Below are 16,327 nucleotides of genomic sequence, written 5' to 3' on the forward strand. Positions count from 1 at the left end.
TGGAGAACGGTATTTCAAGGTAACGTTAACTGTCACGTGATGTTGCGTACTAGTGTCATGAACTCCTTGAGTTTCAAAGGTTTTAGTTAATAAGTCAGCAATGGAGAACGGTATTTCAAGGTAACGTTAACTGTCACGTGATGTTGCGTACTAGTGTCATGAACTCCTGAGTTTCAAAGGTTTTAGTTAATAAGTCAGCAATGGAGAACGGTATTTCAAGGTAACGTTAACTGTCACGTGATGTTGCGTACTAGTGTCATGAACTCCTGAGTTTCAAAGGTTTTAGTTAATAAGTCAGCAATGGAGAACGTATTTCAAGGTAACGTTAACTGTCACGTGATGTTGCGTACTAGTGTCATGAACTCCTGAGTTTCAAAGGTTTAGTTATAAGTCAGCAATGGAGAACGGTATTTCAAGGTAACGTTAAACTGCCACGTGATGTTGCGTACTAGTGTCATGAACTCCTTGAGTTTCAAAGGTTTTAGTTAATAAGTCAGCAATGGAGAACGGTATTTCAAGGTAACGTTAACTGTCACGTGATTGCGTACTAGTGTCATGAACTCCTGAGTTTCAAAGGTTTTAGTTAATAAGTCAGCAATGGAGAACGTATTTCAAGGTAACGTTAACAGCCACGTGATGTTGCGTACTAGTGTCATGAACTCCTGAGTTTCAAAGGTTTTAGTTAATAAGTCAGCAATGGAAACGGTATTTCAAGGTAACGTTAACTGTCACGTGATGTTGCGTTACTAGTGTCATGAACTCCTGAGTTTCAAAGGTTTTAGTTAATAAGTCAGCAATGGAGAACGGTATTTCAAGGTAACGTTAACTGCCACGTGATGTTGCGTACTAGTGTCATGAACTCCTGAGTTTCAAAGGTTTTAGTTAATAAGTCAGCAATGGAGAACGGTATTTCAAGGTAACGTTAACTGCCACGTGATGTTGCGTACTAGTGTCATGAACTCCTTGAGTTTCAAAGGTTTAGTTAATAAGTCAGCAATGGAGAACGGTATTTCAAGGTAACGTTAACTGTCACGTGATGTTGCGTACTAGTGTCATGAACTCCTTGAGTTTCAAAGGTTTTAGTTAATAAGTCAGCAATGGAGAACGGTATTTCAAGGTAAGTTAACTGCCACGTGATGTTGCGTACTAGTGTCATGAACTCCTTGAGTTTCAAAGGTTTTAGTTAATAAGTCAGCAATGGAGAACGGTATTTCAAGGTAACGTTAACTGCCGCGTAATGTTGCGTACTAGTGTCATGAACACCTTGAGTTTCAAAGGTTTAGTTAATAAGTCAGCAATGGAGAACGTATTTCAAGGTAACGTTAACTGTCACGTGATGTTGCGTACTAGTGTCATGAACGCCCTGAGTTTCAAAGGTTTTAGTTAATAAGTAGCAATGGAGAACGGTATTTCAAAGGTAACGTTAACTGCCACGTGATGTGCGTACTAGTGTCATGAACTCCTTGAGTTTCAAAGGTTTTAGTTAATAAGTCAGCAATGGAGAACGGTATTTCAAGGTAACGTTAACTGCACGTGTGTTGCGTACTAGTGTCATGAACCTTGAGTTTCAAAGGTTTTAGTTAATAAGTCAGCAATAGAGAACGATATTTCAAGGTAACGTTAACTGTCACGTGATGTTGCGTACTAGTGTCATGAACGCCCTGAGTTTCAAAGGTTTTAGTTAATAAGTCAGCAATGGAGAACGGTATTTCAAGTAACGTTAACTCACGTGATGTTGCGTACTAGTGTCATGAACTCCTGAGTTTCAAAGGTTTTAGTTAATAAGTCAGCAATGGAGAACGGTATTTCAAGGTAACGTTAACTGTCACGTGATGTTGCGTACTAGTGTCATGAACTCTTGAGTTTCAAAGGTTTTAGTTAATAAGTCAGCAATGGAGAACGGTATTTCAAGGTAACGTTAACTGCCACGTGATGTTGCGTACTAGTGTCATGAACTCCTTGAGTTTCAAAGGTTTTAGTTAATAAGTCAGCAATGGAGAACGGTATTTCAAGGTAACGTTAACTGCCACGTGATGTTGCGTACTAGTGTCATGAACTCCTTGAGTTTCAAAGGTTTTAGTTAATAAGTCAGCAATGGGAATGTATTTCAAGGTAACGTTAACTGTCACGTGATGTTGCGTACTAGTGTCATGAACGCCCTGAGTTTCAAAGGTTTTAGTTAATAAGTAGCAATGGAGAACGGTATTTCAAGTAACGTTAACTGTCACGTGATGTTGCGTACTAGTGTCATGAACTCCTGAGTTTCAAAGGTTTTAGTTAATAAGTCAGCAATGGAGAACGGTATTTCAAGGTAACGTTAACTGCCACGTGATGTTGCGTACTAGTGTCATGAACTCCTGAGTTTCAAAGGTTTTAGTTAATAAGTCAGCAATGGAGAAGGTATTTCAAGGTAACGTTAACTGTCACGTGATGTTGCGTACTAGTGTCATGAACCCTTGAGTTTCAAAGGTTTTAGTTAATAAGTGAGCAATGGAGAACGGTATTTCAAGGTAACGTTAACTGTCACGTGGATGTTGCGTACTAGTGTCATGAACCCTGAGTTTCAAAGGTTTTAGTTAATAAGTCAGCAATGGAGAACGGTATTTCAAGGTAACGTTAACTGCCACGTGATGTTGCGTACTAGTGTCATGAACTCCTGAGTTTCAAAGGTTTTAGTTAATAAGTCAGCAATGGAGAACGGTATTTCAAGGTAACGTTAACTGTCACGTGATGTTGCGTACTAGTGTCATGAACTCCTTGAGTTTCAAAGGTTTTAGTTAATAAGTCAGCAATGGAGAACGGTATTTCAAGGTAACGTTAACTGTCACGTGATGTTGCGTACTAGTGTCATGAACTCCTGAGTTTCAAAGGTTTTAGTTAATAAGTCAGCAATGGAGAACGATATTTCAAGGTAACGTTAACTGTCACGTGATGTTGCGTACTAGTGTCATGAACCCTGAGTTTCAAAGGTTTTAGTTAATAAGTAGCAATGGAGAACGGTATTTCAAGGTAACGTTAACTCCACGTGATGTTGCGTACTAGTGTCATGAACTCCTTGAGTTTCAAAGGTTTTAGTTAATAAGTCAGCAATGGAGAACGTATTTCAAGGTAACGTTAACTGTCACGTGATGTTGCGTACTAGTGTCATGAACCTGAGTTTCAAAGGTTTTAGTAATAAGTCAGCAATGGAGAACGTTTTCAAGGTAACGTTAACTGCCACGTGATGTTGCGTACTAGTGTCATGAACTCCTTGAGTTTCAAAGGTTTTAGTTAATAAGTCAGCAATGGAGAACGGTATTTCAAGTAACGTTAACTGCCACGTGATGTTGCGTATACTAGTGTCATGAACTCCTGAGTTTCAAAGGTTTAGTTAATAAGTAGCAATGGAGAAACGTATTTCAAGGTAACGTTAACTGTCACGTGATGTTGCGTACTAGTGTCATGAACTCCTGAGTTTCAAAGGTTTTAGTTAATAAGTCAGCAATGGAGAACATTATTTCAAGGTAACGTTAACTGCCACGTGATGTTGCGTACTAGTGTCATGAACTCCTGAGTTTCAAAGGTTTTAGTTAATAAGTCAGCAATGGAGAACGGTATTTCAAGGTAACGTTAACTGTCACGTGATGTTGCGTACTAGTGTCATGAACTCCTGAGTTTCAAAGGTTTTAGTTAATAAGTCAGCAATGGAGAACGGTATTTCAAGGTAACGTTAACTGCCACGTGATGTTGCGTACTAGTGTCATGAACTCCTTGAGTTTCAAAGGTTTTAGTTAATAAGAGCAATGGAGAACGGATTTCAAGGTAACGTTAACTGTCACGTGGATGTTGCGTACTAGTGTCATGAACCCTGAGTTTCAAAGGTTTTAGTTAATAAGTCAGCAATAGAGAACGTATTTCAAGGTAACGTTAACTGCCACGTGATGTTGCGTACTAGTGTCATGAACTCCTGAGTTTCAAAGGTTTTAGTTAATAAGTCAGCAATGGAGAACGGTATTTCAAGTAACGTTAACTGCCACGTGATGTTGCGTACTAGTGTCATGAACCTTGAGTTTCAAAGGTTTTAGTTAATAAGTCAGCAATGGAGAACGGTATTTCAAGGTAACGTTAACTGTCACGTGTGTTGCGTACTAGTGTCATGAACGCCCTGAGTTTCAAAGGTTTTAGTTAATAAGTCAGCAATGGAGAACGGTATTCAAGGTAACGTTAACTGTCAGTGATGTTGCGTACTAGTGTCATGAACTCCCTGAGTTTCAAAGGTTTTAGTTAATAAGTCAGCAATGGAGAACGGTATTTCAAGTAACGTTAACTGCACGTGATGTTGCGTACTAGTGTCATGAACTCCTGAGTTTCAAAGGTTTTAGTTAATAAGTCAGCAATGGAGAGAACGGTATTTCAAGGTAACGTTAACTGTCACGTGATGTTGCGTACTAGTGTCATGAACTCTGAGTTTCAAAGGTTTAGTTAATAAGTCAGCAATGGAGAACGGTATTTCAAGGTAACGTTAACTGCCACGTGATGTTGCGTACTAGTGTCATGAACTCCTGAGTTTCAAAGGTTTTAGTTAATAAGTCAGCAATGGAGAACGGTATTTCAAGGTAACGTTAACTGTCACGTGATGTTGCGTACTAGTGTCATGAACTCCTGAGTTTCAAAGGTTTTAGTTAATAAGTCAGCAATGGAGAACGGTATTTCAAGGTAACGTTAACTGCCACGTGATTTGCGTACTAGTGTCATGAACTCCTTGAGTTTCAAAGGTTTAGTTAATAAGTCAGCAATGGAGAACGGTATTTCAAGGTAACGTTAACTGCCACGTGATGTTGCGTACTAGTGTCATGAACTCCTTGAGTTCAAAGGTTTTAGTTAATAATCAGCAATGGAGAACGGTATTTCAAGGTAACGTTAACGTCACGTGATGTTGCGTACTAGTGTCATGAACTCCTGAGTTTCAAAGGTTTTAGTTAATAAGTCAGCAATGGAGAACGGTATTTCAAGGTAACGTTAACTGTCACGTGATGTTGCGTACTAGTGTCATGAACCCCTGAGTTTCAAAGGTTTTAGTTAATAAGTCAGCAATGGAGAACGGTATTTCAAGGTAACGTTAACTGCACGTGATGTTGCGTACTAGTGTCATGAACTCCTTGAGTTTCAAAGGTTTTAGTTAATAAGTCAGCAATGGAGAACGGTATTTCAAGGTAACGTTAACTGTCACGTGATGTTGCGTACTAGTGTCATGAACTCCTGAGTTTCAAAGGTTTTAGTTAATAAGTCAGCAATGGAGAACGGTATTTCAAGGTAACGTTAACTGCCACGTGATGTTGCGTACTAGTGTCATGAACTCCTTGAGTTTCAAAGGTTTTAGTTAATAAGTCAGCAATGGAGAACGGTATTTCAAGGTAACGTTAACTTCACGTGATGTTGCGTACTAGTGTCATGAACTCCTTAGTTTCAAAGGTTTTAGTTAATAAGTCAGCAATGAGAACGGTATTTCAAGGTAACGTTAACTGTCACGTGATGTTGCGTACTAGTGTCATGAACTCCCTGAGTTTCAAAGGTTTTAGTTAATAAGTCAGCAATGGAGAACGGTATTAAAGGTAACGTTAACTGCCACGTGATGTTGCGTACTAGTGTCATGAACTCCTTGAGTTTCAAAGGTTTTAGTTAATAAGTCAGCAATGGAGAACGGTATTTCAAGTAACGTTAACTGTCACGTGATGTTGCGTACTAGTGTCATGAACTCCTTGAGTTTCAAAGGTTTTAGTTAATAAGTCAGCAATGAGAACGTATTTCAAGGTAACTTAACTGCCACGTGATGTTGCGTACTAGTGTCATGAACTCCTGAGTTTCAAAGGTTTTAGTTAATAAGTCAGCAATGGAGAACGGTTTTCAAGGTAACGTTAACTGTCACGTGATGTTGCGTACTAGTGTCATGAACTCCTTGAGTTTCAAAGGTTTTAGTTAATAAGTCAGCAATGGAGAACGTATTTCAAGGTAACGTTAACTGTCACGTATTGCGTACTAGTGTCATAACTCCTGAGTTTCAAAGGTTTAGTTAATAAGTCAGCAATGGAGAACGGTATTTCAAAGGTAACGTTAACAGCACGTGATGTTGCGTACTAGTGTCATGAACTCCTGAGTTTCAAAGGTTTTAGTTAATAAGTCAGCAATGGAGAACGGTATTTCAAGGTAACGTAACTTCACGTGATGTTGTACTAGTGTCATGAACTCCTGAGTTTCAAAGGTTTAGTTAATAAGTCAGCAATGGAGAACGGTATTTCAAGTAACGTTAACTGTCACGTGATGTTGCGTACTAGTGTCATGAACTCCTGAGTTTCAAAGGTTTTATTAATAAGTCAGCAATGGAGAACGGTATTTCAAGGTAACGTTAACTGCCACGTGATGTTGCGTACTAGTGTCATGAACTCCTGAGTTTCAAGGTTTTAGTTAATAAGTCAGCAATGGAGAACGGTATTTCAAGGTAACGTTAACTGTCACGTGATGTTGCGTACTAGTGTCATGAACGCCTGAGTTTCAAAGGTTTTAGTAATAAGTCAGCAATGGAGAACGTATTTCAAGGTAACGTTAACTGCACGTGATGTGCGTACTAGTGTCATGAACTCCTTGAGTTTCAAAGGTTTAGTTAATAAGTCAGCAATGGAGAACGGTATTTCAAGGTAACGTTAACTGCCACGTGATGTTGCGTACTAGTGTCATGAACCTTGAGTTTCAAAGGTTTTAGTTAATAAGTCAGCAATGGAGAACGTATTTCAAGGTAACGTTAACTGTCACGTGATGTTGCGTACTAGTGTCATGAACTCCCTGAGTTTCAAAGGTTTTAGTTAATAAGTGAGCAATGGAGAACGGTATTTCAAGGTAACGTTAACTGTCACGTGATGTTGCGTACTAGTGTCATGAATCCTGAGTTTCAAAGTTTTAGTTAATAAGTCAGCAATGGAGAACGGTATTTCAAGGTAACGTTAACTGTCACGTGATGTTGCGTACTAGTGTCATGAACCTGAGTTTCAAAGGTTTTAGTTAATAAGTAGCAATGGAGAACGGTATTTAAGGTAACGTTAACTGTCACGTGATGTTGCGTACTAGTGTCATGAACTCCTGAGTTTCAAAGGTTTTAGTTAATAAGTCAGCAATGGAGAACGGTTATTTCAAGTAACGTTAACTGTCACGTGATGTGCGTACTAGTGTCATGAACTCCTGAGTTTCAAAGGTTTAGTTAATAAGTCAGATGGAGAACGTATTTCAAGGTAACGTTAACTGTCACGTGATGTTGCGTACTAGTGTCATGAACCTGAGTTTCAAAGGTTTTAGTTAATAAGTCAGCATGGAGAACGGTATTTCAAGGTAACGTTAACTCACGTGATGTTGCGTACTAGTGTCATGAACTCCCTGAGTTTCAAGGTTTTAGTTAATAATCAGCAATGGAGAACGGTATTCAAGGTAACGTTAACTGTCACGTGATGTTGGTACTAGTGCATGAACCATTGAGTTTCAAAGGTTTTAGTTAATAAGTCAGCAATGGAGAACGGTATTTCAAGGTAACGTTAACTGTCACGTGTGATGCGTACTAGTGTCATGAACTCCTTGAGTTTCAAAGGTTTTAGTTAATAAGTCAGCAATGGAGAACGGTATTTCAAGGTAACGTTAACGTCACGTGATGTGCGTACTAGTGTCATGAACTCCTTGAGTTTCAAAGGTTTTAGTAATAAGTGAGCAATGGAGAACGGTATTTCAAGGTAACGTTAACTGTCACGTGATGTTGCGTACTAGTGTCATGAACTCCTGAGTTTAAAAGGTTTATTTAATAAGTCAGCAATGGAGAACGTATTTCAAGGTAACGTTAACTGCCACGTGATGTGCGTACTAGTGTCATGAACTCCTGAGTTTCAAAGGTTTTAGTTAATAAGTCAGCAATGGAGAACGGTATTCAAGGTAACGTTAACTGTCACGTGATGTTGCGTACTAGTGTCATGAACTCCTTGAGTTTCAAAGGTTTAGTTAATAAGTCAGCAATGGAGAACGGTATTCAAGGTAACGTTAACTGTCACGTGATGTTGCGTACTAGTGTCATGAACTCCTTGAGTTTCAAAGGTTTTAGAATAAGTCAGCAATGGAGAATGGATTCAAGGTAACGTTAACTGCCACGTGATGTTGCGTACTAGTGTCATGAACCCTGAGTTTCAAAGGTTTAGTAATAAGTAGCAATGGAGAACGGTATTTCAAGGTAACGTTAACTGTCACGTGATGTTGCGTACTAGTGTCATGAACTCCTTGAGTTTCAAAGGTTTTAGTTAATAAGTCAGCAATGGAGAACGTATTTCAAGGTAACGTTAACTGTCACGTGATATTGCGTACTAGTGTCATGAACTCCTGAGTTTCAAAGGTTTTAGTTAATAAGTCAGCAATGGAGAACGGTATTTCAAGGTAACGTTAACAGTCACGTGATGTTGCGTACTAGTGTCATGAACACCTTGAGTTTCAAAGGTTTTAGTTAATAAGTCAGCAATGGAGAACGGTATTTCAAGGTAACGTTAACTGCACGTGATGTTGCGTACTAGTGTCATGAACCCTTGAGTTTCAAAGGTTTTAGTTAATAAGTCAGCAATGGAGAACGGTATTTCAAGGTAACGTTAACTGCCACGTGATGTTGCGTACTAGTGTCATGAACTCCTGAGTTCAAAGGTTTAGTTAATAAGTCAGCAATGGAGAACGGTATTTCAAGGTAACGTTAACTGCACGTGTGTTGCGTACTAGTGTCATGAACTCCTGAGTTTCAAAGGTTTTAGTTAATAAGTCAGCAATGGAGAACGTATTTCAAGGTAACGTTAACTGCACGTGATGTTGCGTACTAGTGTCATGAACTCCTGAGTTTCAAAGGTTTTAGTTAATAAGTGAGCAATGGAGAACGGTATTTCAAGGTAACGTTAACTGCCACGTGATGTTGCGTACTAGTGTCATGAAACCTTGAGTTTCAAAGGTTTTAGTTAATAAGTCAGCAATGGAGAACGGTATTTCAAGGTAACGTTAACTGCCACGTGATGTTGCGTACTAGTGTCATGAACTCCTTGAGTTTCAAAGGTTTAGTTAATAAGTCAGCAATGGAGAACGTATTTCAAGGTAACGTTAACTGTCACGTGATGTTGCGTACTAGTGTCATGAACGCCCTGAGTTTCAAAGGTTTTAGTTAATAAGTAGCAATGGAGAACGGTATTTCAAGGTAACGTTAACTGTCACGTGATGTTGCGTACTAGTGTCATGAACTCCTTGAGTTTCAAAGGTTTTAGTTAATAAGTCAGCAATGGAGAACGGTATTTCAAGGTAACGTTAACTGCCACGTGATGTTGCGTACTAGTGTCATGAACTCCTTGAGTTTCAAAGGTTTTAGTTAATAAGTCAGCAATGGAGAACGGTATTTCAAGGTAACGTTAACTGCACGTGATGTTGCGTACTAGTGTCATGAACTCCTTGAGTTTCAAAGGTTTAGTTAATAAGTCAGCAATGGAGAACGGTATTTCAAGGTAACGTTAACTGCCACGTGATGTTGCGTACTAGTGTCATGAACTCCTTGAGTTTCAAAGGTTTTAGTTAATAAGTCAGCAATGGAGAACGATATTTCAAGGTAACGTTAACTGTCACGTGATGTTGCGTACTAGTGTCATGAACGCCCTGAGTTTCAAAGGTTTTAGTAATAAGTCAGCAATGGAGAACGGTATTTAAGGTAACGTTAATGTCACGTGATGTTGCGTACTAGTGTCATGAACTCCTGAGTTTCAAAGGTTTAGTTAATAAGTCAGCAATGGAGAACGGTATTTCAAGGTAACGTTAACTGTCACGTGATGTTGCGTACTAGTGTCATGAACTCCTGAGTTTCAAAGGTTTTAGTTAATAAGTCAGCAATGGAGAACGGTATTTCAAGGTAACGTTAACTGTCACGTGATGTTGCGTACTAGTGTCATGAACTCCTGAGTTTCAAAGGTTTTAGTTAATAAGTCAGCAATGGAGAACGGTATTTCAAGTAACGTTAACTGTCACGTGATGTTGCGTATAGTGTCATGAACTCCTTGAGTTTCAAAGGTTTAGTTAATAAGTCAGCAATGGGAACGGTATTTCAAGGTAACGTTAACTCACGTGATGTTGCGTACTAGTGTCATGAACTCCTTGAGTTTCAAAGGTTTTAGTTAATAAGTCAGCAATGGAGAAATATTTCAAGGTAACGTTAACTGCCACGTGATGTTGCGTACTAGTGTCATGAACTCCCTGAGTTTCAAAGGTTTAGTTAATAAGTCAGCAATGGAGAACGTTATTTCAAGGTAACGTTAACTGCCACGTGATGTTGCGTACTAGTGTCATGAACACCTTGAGTTTCAAAGGTTTTAGTTAATAAGTCAGCAATGGAGAACGGTATTTCAAGGTAACGTTAACTGCCACGTGATGTTGCGTACTAGTGTCATGAACCCTTGAGTTTCAAAGGTTTTAGTTAATAAGTCAGCAATGGAGAACGGTATTTCAAGGTAACGTTAACTGCACGATGTTGCGTACTAGTGTCATGAACTCCTGAGTTTCAAAGGTTTTAGTTAATAAGTAGCAATGGAGAACGGTATTCAAGGTAACGTTAACTGTCACGTGATGTTGCGTACTAGTGTCATGAACTCCTGAGTTTCAAAGGTTTAGTTAATAAGTCAGCAATGGAGAACGGTATTTCAAGGTAACGTTAAACTGTCACGTGATGTTGCGTACTAGTGTCATGAACTCCTTGAGTTTCAAAGGTTTTAGTTAATAAGTCAGCAATGGAGAACGGTATTTCAAGGTAACGTTAACTGTCACGTGATGTTGCGTACTAGTGTCATGAACTCCTTGAGTTTCAAAGGTTTTAGTTAATAAGTCAGCAATGGAGAACGGTATTTCAAGGTAACGTTAACTCACGTGATGTTGCGTACTAGTGTCATGAACTCTTGAGTTTCAAAGGTTTTAGTTAATAAGTCAGCAATGGAGAACGTATTTCAAGGTAACGTTAACTGTCACGTGATGTTGCGTACTAGTGTCATGAACTCCTTGAGTTTCAAAGGTTTTAGTTAATAAGTCAGCAATGGAGAACGGTATTTCAAGTAACGTTAACTGTCACGTGATGTTGCGTACTAGTGTCATGAACTCCTTGAGTTTCAAAGGTTTAGTTAATAAGTCAGCAATGGAGAACGTATTTCAAGGTAACGTTAACTGTCACGTGATGTTGCGTACTAGTGTCATGAACCTTGAGTTTCAAAGGTTTAGTTAATAAGTCAGCAATGGAGAACGTATTTCAAGGTAACGTTAACTGTCGTGATGTTGCGTACTAGTGTCATGAACCTGAGTTTCAAAGGTTTTAGTTAATAAGTAGCAATGGAGAACGGTATTTCAAGGTAACGTTAACTGCACGTGATGTTGCGTACTAGTGTCATGAACTCCTTGAGTTTCAAAGGTTTTAGTTAATAAGTCAGCAATGGAGAACGGTATTTCAAGGTAACGTTAACTGTCACGGATGTTGTACTAGTGTCATGAACTCCTGAGTTTCAAAGGTTTTAGTTAATAAGTCAGCAATGGAGAACGGTATTTCAAGGTAACGTTAACTGTCACGTGATGTTGCGTACTAGTGTCATAACTCCTGAGTTTCAAAGGTTTTAGTTAATAAGTCAGCAATGGAGAACGGTATTTCAAGGTAACGTTAACTGCCACGTGATGTTGGTACTAGTGTCATGAACCCTTGAGTTTCAAAGGTTTTAGTTAATAAGTCAGCAATGGAGAACGGTATTTCAAGGTAACGTTAACTGCCACGTGATTTGCGTACTAGTGTCATGAACTCCTTGAGTTTCAAGGTTTTAGTTAATAAGTCAGCAATGGAGAACGGTATTTCAAGGTAACGTTAACTGCCACGTGATGTTGCGTACTAGTGTCATGAACTCCTTGAGTTTCAAAGGTTTTAGTAATAAGTCAGCAATGGAGAACGTATTTCAAGGTAACGTTAACTGTCACGTGATGTTGCGTACTAGTGTCATGAACTCCTGAGTTTCAAAGGTTTTAGTTAATAAGTCAGCAATGGAGAACGGTATTTCAAGGTAACGTTAACTGTCACGTGATGTTGCGTACTAGTGTCATGAACTCCTGAGTTTCAAAGGTTTTAGTTAATAAGTCAGCAATGGAGAACGGTATTTCAAGGTAACGTTAACTGTCACGTGATGTTGCGTACTAGTGTCATGAACTCCTTGAGTTTCAAAGGTTTTAGTTAATAAGTCAGCAATGGAGAACGGTATTTCAAGGTAACGTTAACTGTCACGTGATGTTGCGTACTAGTGTCATGAACTCCTTGAGTTTCAAAGGTTTTAGTTAATAAGTCAGCAATGGAGAACGGTATTTCAAGGTAACGTTAACTGTCACGTGATGTTGCGTACTAGTGTCATGAACTCCTGAGTTTCAAAGGTTTTAGTTAATAAGTCAGCAATGGAGAACGGTATTTCAAGGTAACGTTAACTGTCACGTGATGTTGCGTACTAGTGTCATGAACTCCTGAGTTTCAAAGGTTTTAGTTAATAAGTCAGCAATGGAGAACGTATTTCAAGGTAACGTTAACTGCCACGTGATGTTGCGTACTAGTGTCATGAACTCCTGAGTTTCAAAGGTTTTAGTTAATAAGTCAGCAATGGAGAACGGTATTTCAAGGTAACGTTAACTGCCACGTGATGTTGCGTACTAGTGTCATGAACTCCTTGAGTTTCAAAGGTTTTAGTTAATAAGTCAGCAATGGAGAACGGTATTTCAAGGTAACGTTAACTGCCACGTGATGTTGCGTACTAGTGTCATGAACCTTGAGTTTCAAAGGTTTAGTTAATAAGTCAGCAATGGAGAACGTATTTCAAGGTAACGTTAACTGCCACGTGATGTTGCGTACTAGTGTCATGAACTCCTGAGTTTCAAAGGTTTTAGTTAATAAGTCAGCAATGGAGAACGGTATTTCAAGGTAACGTTAACTGTCACGTGATTGCGTACTAGTGTCATGAACTCCTGAGTTTCAAAGGTTTTAGTTAATAAGTCAGCAATGGAGAACGGTATTTCAAGGTAACGTTAACTGTCACGTGATATTGCGTACTAGTGTCATGAACTCCTTGAGTTTCAAAGGTTTTAGTTAATAAGTCAGCAATGGAGAACGGTATTTCAAGGTAACGTTAACTGTCACGTGATGTTGCGTACTAGTGTCATGAACTCCTTGAGTTTCAAAGGTTTTAGTTAATAAGTGAGCAATGGAGAACGGTATTTCAAGGTAACGTAACTGCCACGTGATGTTGCGTACTAGTGTCATGAACTCCTTGAGTTTCAAAGGTTTAGTTAATAAGTCAGCAATGGAGAACGGTATTTCAAGGTAACGTTAACTGTCACGTGATGTTGCGTACTAGTGTCATGAACTCCTTGAGTTTCAAAGGTTTTAGTTAATAAGTCAGCAATGGAGAACGGTATTTCAGGTAACGTTAACTGTCACGTGATGTTGCGTACTAGTGTCATGAACTCCTTGAGTTTCAAAGGTTTTAGTTAATAAGTCAGCAATGGAGAACGGTATTTCAAGGTAACGTTAACTGCCACGTGATGTTGCGTACTAGTGTCATGAACTCCTTGAGTTTCAAAGGTTTTAGTTAATAAGTCAGCAATGGAGAACGGTATTTCAAGGTAACGTTAACTGTCACGTGATGTTGCGTACTAGTGTCATGAACTCCTGAGTTTCAAAGGTTTTAGTTAATAAGTCAGCAATGGAGAACGGTATTTCAAGGTAACGTTAACTGCCACGTGATGTTGCGTACTAGTGTCATGAACTCCTGAGTTTCAAAGGTTTTAGTTAATAAGTCAGCAATGGAGAACGGTATTTCAAGGTAACGTTAACTGCACGTGATGTTGCGTACTAGTGTCATGAACTCCTTGAGTTTCAAAGGTTTTAGTTAATAAGTCAGCAATGGAGAACGGTATTTCAAGGTAACGTTAACTGTCACGTGATGTTGCGTACTAGTGTCATGAACTCCTGAGTTTCAAAGTTTTAGTTAAAAGTCAGCAATGGAGAACGGTATTTCAAGGTAACGTTAACTGCACGTGATGTTGCGTACTAGTGTCATGAACTTGAGTTTCAAAGGTTTTAGTTAATAAGTCAGCAATGGAGAACGGTATTTCAAGGTAACGTTAACTGCCACGTGATGTTGCGTACTAGTGTCATGAACTCCTGAGTTTCAAAGGTTTTAGTTAATAAGTGCAAATGGAGAACGTATTTCAAGGTAACGTTAACTGCCACGTGATGTTGCGTACTAGTGTCATGAACTCCTGAGTTTCAAAGGTTTTAGTTAATAAGTCAGCAATGGAAGAACGGTATTTCAAGGTAACGTTAACTGTCACGTGATTGCGTACTAGTGTCATGAACTCCTTGAGTTTCAAAGGTTTTAGTTAATAAGTCAGCAATGGAGAACGGTATTTCAAGGTAACGTAACTGTCACGTGATGTTGCGTACTAGTGTCATGAACTCCTTGAGTTTCAAAGTTTAGTTAATAAGTCAGCAATGGAGACGGTATTTCAGGTAACGTTAACTGCCACGTGATGTTGCGTACTAGTGTCATGAACTCCTTGAGTTTCAAAGGTTTTAGTTAATAAGTCAGCAATGGAGAACGGTATTTCAAGGTAACGTTAACTGTCACGTGATGTTGCGTACTAGTGTCATGAACTCCTTGAGTTTCAAAGGTTTAGTTAATAAGTCAGCAATGGAGAACGGTATTTCAAGGTAACGTTAACTGCCACGTGATGTTGCGTACTAGTGTCATGAACTCCTTGAGTTTCAAAGGTTTTAGTTAATAAGTCAGCAATGGAGAACGGTATTTCAAGGTAACGTTAACTGCACGTGATGTTGCGTACTAGTGTCATGAACTCCTGAGTTTCAAAGGTTTTAGTTAATAAGTCAGCAATGGAGAACGGTATTTCAAGGTAACGTTAACTCACGTGATGTTGCGTTAGTGTCATGAACTCCTGAGTTTCAAAGGTTTTAGTTAATAAGTCAGCAATGGAGAACGGTATTTCAAGGTAACGTTAACTGCCACGTGATGTTGCGTACTAGTGTCATGAACTCCTTGAGTTTCAAAGGTTTTAGTTAATAAGTCAGCAATGGAGAACGGTATTTCAAGGTAACGTTAACTGCCACGTGATGTTGCGTACTAGTGTCATGAACTCCTTGAGTTTCAAAGGTTTTAGTTAATAAGTCAGCAATGGAGAACGGTATTTCAAGGTAACGTTAACTGTCACGTGATGTTGCGTACTAGTGTCATGAACTCCTGAGTTTCAAAGTTTTAGTTAATAAGTCAGCAATGGAGAACGGTATTTCAAGGTAACGTTAACTGTCACGTGATGTTGCGTACTAGTGTCATGAACTCCTGAGTTTCAAAGGTTTTAGTTAATAAGTCAGCAATGGAGAACGTATTCAAGGTAACGTTAACTGTCACGTGATGTTGCGTACTAGTGTCATGAACTTGAGTTTCAAAGGTTTTAGTTAATAAGTCAGCAATGGAGAACGGTATTTCAAGGTAACGTTAACTGCCACGTGATGTTGCGTACTAGTGTCATGAACTCCTTGAGTTTCAAAGTTTTAGTTAATAAGTCAGCAATGGAGAACGGTATTTCAAGTAACGTTAACTGCCACGTGATGTTGCGTACTAGTGTCATGAACTCCTTGAGTTTCAAAGGTTTTAGTTAATAAGTCAGCAATGGAGAACGGTATTTCAAGGTAACGTTACTGTCACGTGATGTTGCGTACTAGTGTCATGAACTCCTTGAGTTTCAAAGGTTTTAGTTAATAAGTCAGCAATGGAGAACGTATTTCAAGGTAACGTTAACTGTCACGTGATGTTGCGTACTAGTGTCATGAACTCCTGAGTTTCAAAGGTTTTAGTTAATAAGTCAGCAATGGAAAACGGTATTTCAAGGTAACGTTAACTGCCACGTGATGTTGCGTACTAGTGTCATGAACTCCTTGAGTTTCAAAGGTTTTAGTTAATAAGTCAGCAATGGAGAACGGTATTTCAAGGTAACGTTAACTGTCACGTGATGTTGCGTACTAGTGTCATGAACTCCTTGAGTTTCAAAGGTTTTAGTTAATAAGTCAGCAATGGAGAACGGTATTTCAAGGTAACGTTAACTGCCACGTGATGTTGCGTACTAGTGTCATGAACCTTGAGTTTCAAAGGTTTTAGTAATAAGTCAGCAATGGAGAACGTTATTTCAAGGTAACGTTAACTGTCACGTGATGTTGCGTACTAGTGTCATGAAC

This window comes from Mya arenaria, chromosome 4, assembly GCF_026914265.1.
Source record: "Mya arenaria isolate MELC-2E11 chromosome 4, ASM2691426v1".
Lineage (NCBI taxonomy): Eukaryota > Metazoa > Mollusca > Bivalvia > Myida > Myidae > Mya > Mya arenaria.